Here is a 6,544-nt window from a genome sequence, read left to right as displayed (position 1 = left end):
GTTGTTTTTCTTAAATACTCAAACTATAGAAATCATTAGAATTTGAGATTTAACTCAATGCGAAAATAATTACTTGAGTTGAAGTTGTTTTATAGGTATAATAAAAAATACTATTTTTCATCTTAAAATGTTTATTACATAATAGTCAATACTTAGTCAAACTTACATTAATTATCACTGTAGCGGCGTTTAATTGGTGAGGCTACTTACATTTGTCCAGAGGCGCTTGTGGGGCCACGTGGAAACACTTTGGGAAAATCCTCACACTAAAACGATTGTCACATATAAACGGAAGCTTAGGTCACTGGTCGGAATATCACTTAAAATGTCAATTTTCACGTTTGTGTCGCGCCGGTGCACCGATAACTATTTTTAATTCGTAATAACGGGAGCGCAGATCATGGCGCTCGCACGGTCGAAGAGAGAGTTTTTTTTTTTTTTATATATCCGCCAGGTGGCGTGGTGGGGCACCGGAAAGTCGCTTTGGGACTTCTGTAATTGCCAGCTCCAAAAAACTGTGCTACATATACATGGAAACAAGTATTCTTTCAAAATTGTGTTGCCTTGTATGTATGAAAATGAAATAACTATTTAACTATATCAAGAAAAGAAATTAAAACTAAAAATCTCTGTTCCTCGACGGAACATGCCGCTCACCTTAAAAGACACGGAGTGACTTTTAAAAGAAAATAAAAAAAGAAACCATACGAAAGTATACCAAAATATTTTATGAAACTTATATTTAACTTAACATTAAGAGTCGTAACGATTGTATAAGTTTATTCTAAAGGTAAGGGACAGACCTTCACAACAGGTCGTTTGAACAACGTGTTCCCGCTTTTCAATGTTACGACGCGAATAACTTGATCGCTGCCCGGATGGACAGCATGAACGCGCGCGAGTTTCCACTGCAGCGGCGGCAGGTGGTCGTCGCATACCACAACAACAGTACCTTCACGAACGGCGGGACCGCGGTCTTGAAGCCACTTTGTACTTTGTTGCAGTTGATGGAGATATTCACGACTCCATCGACGCCAGAAATGCTGGACAGCTTGCTGTATCCAGCGCCAACGTGTAAGACGATTAGGGTTCTCGTCTATCAGAGAAACGTCCGGTAGGGCCGTTAAGGGCTCACCGATTAAGAAATGGGCCGGCGTAAGAGGTAAAGGATCCGCGGAGTCCGAACTTAGAACGCAGAGCGGACGACTGTTTAATACAGCTTCGATTTGACATGTCAAAGTGTGCATACAATCATATGTTTGCGTTTGTGTACCTATTACGCGATGTAAATGAGCTTTGAAACTCTTAACAGCCGCTTCAAATAATCCACCGAAATGACTAGCATAAGGTGGTTGAAAATGCCAAGTTAATCCTTGTTTTAAAGTTTGTTGATTAAGGGCACTCATGACCGAATCATTACGTAAAAAAGTATATAACTCTTGAAGGTAATTATTACAACCAACAAAGTTACGTCCGCAATCGGTATATATATCCGTACAATATCCTCGACGGGACGTGAAACGTCGCAACGCGGCTAAAAAACCTTCCGTGGAAAGTTCGGAAACTAACTCAAGATGTACAGCTTTAACGCTCATACATACGAAAACTGCAACGTAACATTTTATTATTTTTGCATTACGAACCTTATTAGCGCGTACGTAGAATGGCCCACAAAAGTCACAAGACGTTTTACTAAACACACGCGCGGGGCGCAGCCGAACCGAGGGTAACATTCCCATGCGCGGCTGGCAGCGAGTCGGTCGAACGCGGAAGCATTTGATACAACGATGTACGCGGAGGCGAACAATATCACGACCAGAGATAATCCAGTATCGCTGTAAGAGCGAGTTTTGCACGCACTGCGAACCGGCATGTAGTTCCTTTTATATGCGCATCGTCAATAATAAGATTTGTAAGAGGATGTCTTTTAGGTAAAATCAATTGATGTTTTGATTCAAAAGGTAAAAGTGATTTGTGAATACGTCCGCCGACGCGTAACAAACCATCCCTATCTAACATGGGCGTGAGACGCCGCAAACGAATTGACGGAAGTTTATTTGACGAAATCCTTTTAATGTCGTCTTCGAACACTTTTTGTTGTGTAATCAATATTAGTCGATTTAATGCAAAATTGTACTCTGGTACGGTGACGTACTTTGGGAATGTTTGTTTATGTTTCCTGCATTTATTGTAGAAACGAAATATGACTGCCGTGACGCGAACTAATTTACCTAGCGACGAAAATCGCGTTATAAGAGTGTCGTCGTCCGGGGAAGGAGGCAATGTGGACACACATGCATAACTAAGACTTGCCGAGTCATGTGTATTGCGTTTTTCCTCGTTCGTGTTTACCACCGGTTTTGGTATAGGCCAGGAGTCGTGACTTTGTTGGAGCCATGTAGGACCATGGAACCACAAGTCATTTTGTACGAGCGCGGCGGGGAGCAGACCGCGAGACGCCGGGTCAGCGCTGTTATCAGCTGACGGGACGTGACGCCAACAGCGCGCCGGGACACGGGACAAAATCTCACTAGTGCGGTTCGAGACAAACGTTTTCCATTCGTGCGGGGGTGACTGAAGCCACGCGAGCACGACGGAACTGTCAGACCATGCGTACACTTGATCGGGGTGAATGTGACCACCGTAAAGATGCATAACTCTTTCAATTAATTTTGATAGGATTACACAACCCATCAATTCCATTCTAGGTATAGTAAGGCATACCCGAAGAGGTGCAACGCGACTTTTAGCCATGACTAAATAGGTTTGAACTCGCCCGGTGTTGTCCGTCAGACGTATATAAACACATGCTGCGTATGCAATTTTGCTTGCGTCGGCAAATCCGTGAATTTCGATTGAATCGAAGTCGTCAGTATTGAAAATATGACGAGGAAAAGAAATTTGCGATAGGAGCGGTAGCTCGTTAATAAAACTCGTCCATGAGTTAATAATATCGATAGGGGGTTCTGAGTCCCAGGAAATTTTGGCTAACCATAGCAATTGAATTAAATGTTTGGCAAACAATGTCACCGGAGATAATAACCCGAGGGGGTCGTAAATTTTTGCAATTTCGGAAAGAATCGCCCGCTTTGTACAGGCCTGCGAAGAACTTTGAACTTTGAAACTAAATGCGTCAGATCTTGATTCCATTGAAGTCCAAGGACCTTGACCCCTTTGTCATTTTCCATTTCGGCAAAATGAACATTTTCGCGCCGCTCACCATGAAACTCTGTCGGTCGCGTGGCAGCGAGAATGGCTGGCGAGTTACTTTGCCACTTTCGCAATTCGAACCCGGCCGTGGCACAAATACCTATCAGCTCCTGCTGCAGATTGAGGGCTTCGGCTAAGGTATCTGCGCCGGTCACCACATCGTCGACGAACACGTCATTTAGGAGGACTGGCGAGGCGAGCGGGAAACGCTCGGCTTCGTCATGCGCGAGCTGTTTAATTGTGCGCAAGGCGAGATAAGGGGAACTACTGATACCAAAAGTAACGGTACGCAGCCTATAATCGCGCAGAGGTTCCTCTGGCGACTTGCGCCACAGGATGCGCTGAAAGTCCCTATCACTCTCACGTACAAGAATATTCCGATACATTTGTTTAATATCAGAACAAAATGCAACTTTATGTACTCGAAATTTTAGAAGTACATCTACTATGTCTAAGTGTAACTTAGGCCCTTTTAGCAACGCATCATTGAGCGCGTAGCCACTCGTTGTGCGACAACCAGCATCATAGACAACACGAGTTCGGGTAGTGTCGGAAATCTTCGACACCGAGTGGTGCGGGATGTAATAACTCGCGCCAGCGGGGGTTATCGTCCGCGAGCTCCATGTGGTTAAGATCCACATACTCCTGGAGGCACGCGTGATACTCCGCCTTCAGCTGGGGGTTTCGTTCTAGACGGTATTCCAGTTTGTGGAAACGTGCTAGAGCAATTTGCCGAGACTCGCCGAGGGGCGGTGCATCGGGCTTGAATGGCAGAGCAACTATGTATCGCCCTGTCTCATCGCGCGTATGCGTCCTTTGGAAAAAGGATTCGCATAGCTTTTCTTCGGGAGTGTAACTCCGCATCTCTGGAACTGACTCCAGCTCCCAAAACTTCTCGAGATTGTCGTTGTCGAACGACGTAAAACAAGTATGGCGTGGAGTCGAAATATTAGAAGTAAAGTTGACTTTACCCCTAGTAAATAACCAAATACACTATTGATTGCTGTGGGTGTGCCAGGTTTACCCCTGACTATACCCTCGCGAATGACATCCATGAAAATGTCCTCGCCAAGTATCATGTCAACCGGCTGAGGTTTATGAAATTCAGGGTCGGCTAGAGCGAGCCCTTGCAAATGAGGCCATTCCCCGTACGGTGCTAGTGGTACACTAGGCATTTGACGGGTTAATTTTGACAAAATAGTAGCCTCCAAAGGAATACTTGGACTTTGTTTGCCCTTGGGCGAAATTGAGCACACGAAGGTACCCCTAGGGTTGAGCGGTAAATCACCGACACCTACCAACGGCTCGCTGACATTTCGTCGCGGTAAATTTAATCGTTGCATACACGATTCAGTAATAAGAGCTGCTTGTGAGCCCCCGTCTAACATACAACGAATTGTAGCAATTTTATTACCTTCGTAATAAAGGTCAACCAACGCAGTTGACAGTAACACCGTATGAGGCTCAATACCTAAACCTAGATTATTTTGATTCACGCCGTGAACAGCTGATGGGCTCGGGACAGCGCCCGCGCCGGGCTGCGACTGCTCCGTTAGAGCGAGCGAGACGGCAACTAGTTCCGCGGCTTCATTGTTCGCCGGGAAGGGTCGCGTACGCGTAAGGTCCGAATCTAAATGAATTAAGGTGTGGTGCTTCTTATTGCACTTACGACACTTAAAACTTGATTTACAATTACGTAAGTCATGTCCGGAACATAAACAATTATAACAAATGTTATTTGTTTGAACAAATGTGAATCTATCTTTAGTAGACAAATTTAAAAACTCCAAACATTTGTGAAGGGCATGCGAGCCTTTGCACTTCACGCAAGATCGAACCTTATTCGTATCGACATACGGTCGAGTTTGGTCTGACGTATTCGTAATTAAAACCCGTTTAGGTGTAATTTGATTTGAAATTAAATTATTTTTATTTGTTGTACTTAAGGAATTATTTTTTGTGGACTGTATATGGGAAACTGTAATCATCTGTTCCGCCGTAAGTTCGCGCTCTAAGAATGTTATTAAGGTTTGGACTTTAGGTATTTCACTTGGGTTGGTTAAAGAACGTTCATATTCTTTTCGCGTATTAACGGGAATTTTACGTAATAATAAATTTAACAGAACGAAGTCCCATTCTTTAACCGGAAACTCCAAAACTTCAAGTGCTTTAATATTTTCGTGGTAAACATTAAGCAAATTTCGCATAGCAACAACTGATGAGCGCGCGGAACAAGAATCGATATCGAATAATTTATCTAGATGTTGTGACGCAATAATGCGTTTGTTGTCATAACGGGATTTTAGAACATCGATCGCAATTGAATAATTACTTTCCGTTATGGGAATTGATTTAATTAAATTAAATGGTTCGTTTTTAACCGAAAGTAGTAAATACCTAAACTTTTCCGCGTCAGTGTAGGCATTGTTGTTGTGGACCAACGATTGAAATAAGTCGAAAAAGGCGGGCCAGCCAGTAGGTTCACCGTGAAATTCAGGAAGCGACAATTTAGGCAAGTTTCGACGGTCGTTCATAAACGTGTCGTGTTGGCTAGGCACAGGAATGCGGCTCGCTCGCCGCTTTTCTACATCTACCTCCTTTAGGTTATTTAAATGCGTAACTATCGCGTAATATAAATCGTTGAAATCATTTCGAATCTTAATGTTGGCTTCTTTGTTGAAGCTATTAGACTTAATTAATGCCTTTTCGATCTTAGTTTGAATTTTGGTAAACTTTCGCTGGTGCGCTGTTAAATCGGAAGTTCTTGAACGAAATTGTTCTATATTCGTTGCTGCGAACTGTAATGTTCGTTTTAATTCGTCGAGAATTAGATCTCGCTCGAATAAATCTTGTGTCATACACGATGTGTCGGTTTCGACACCGTCTGTAGGATTCGGTACCATTTTGCCGTGAGCAAAGATGGCGGAAATTACAATGAAAAATTGAACTACAAATGTATGTAATTGGAATGATGGGTACGTAATACCGCAAAATACACGGGCAACACAACGTGAGAAAGAAAAATCCGGATCGAACGGATCAAAAAACTATATGTAGCGGCGTTTAATTGGTGAGGCTACTTACATTTGTCCAGAGGCGCTTGTGGGGCCACGTGGAAACACTTTGGGAAAATCCTCACACTAAAACGATTGTCACATATAAACGGAAGCTTAGGTCACTGGTCGGAATATCACTTAAAATGTCAATTTTCACGTTTGTGTCGCGCCGGTGCACCGATAACTATTTTTAATTCGTAATAACGGGAGCGCAGATCATGGCGCTCGCACGGTCGAAGAGAGAGTTTTTTTTATATATCCGCCAGGTGGCGTGGTGG

Source organism: Leguminivora glycinivorella, chromosome 9 (assembly GCF_023078275.1).
Source record: "Leguminivora glycinivorella isolate SPB_JAAS2020 chromosome 9, LegGlyc_1.1, whole genome shotgun sequence".
NCBI lineage: Eukaryota > Metazoa > Arthropoda > Insecta > Lepidoptera > Tortricidae > Leguminivora > Leguminivora glycinivorella.
This window is presented reverse-complemented; position numbering follows the sequence as displayed.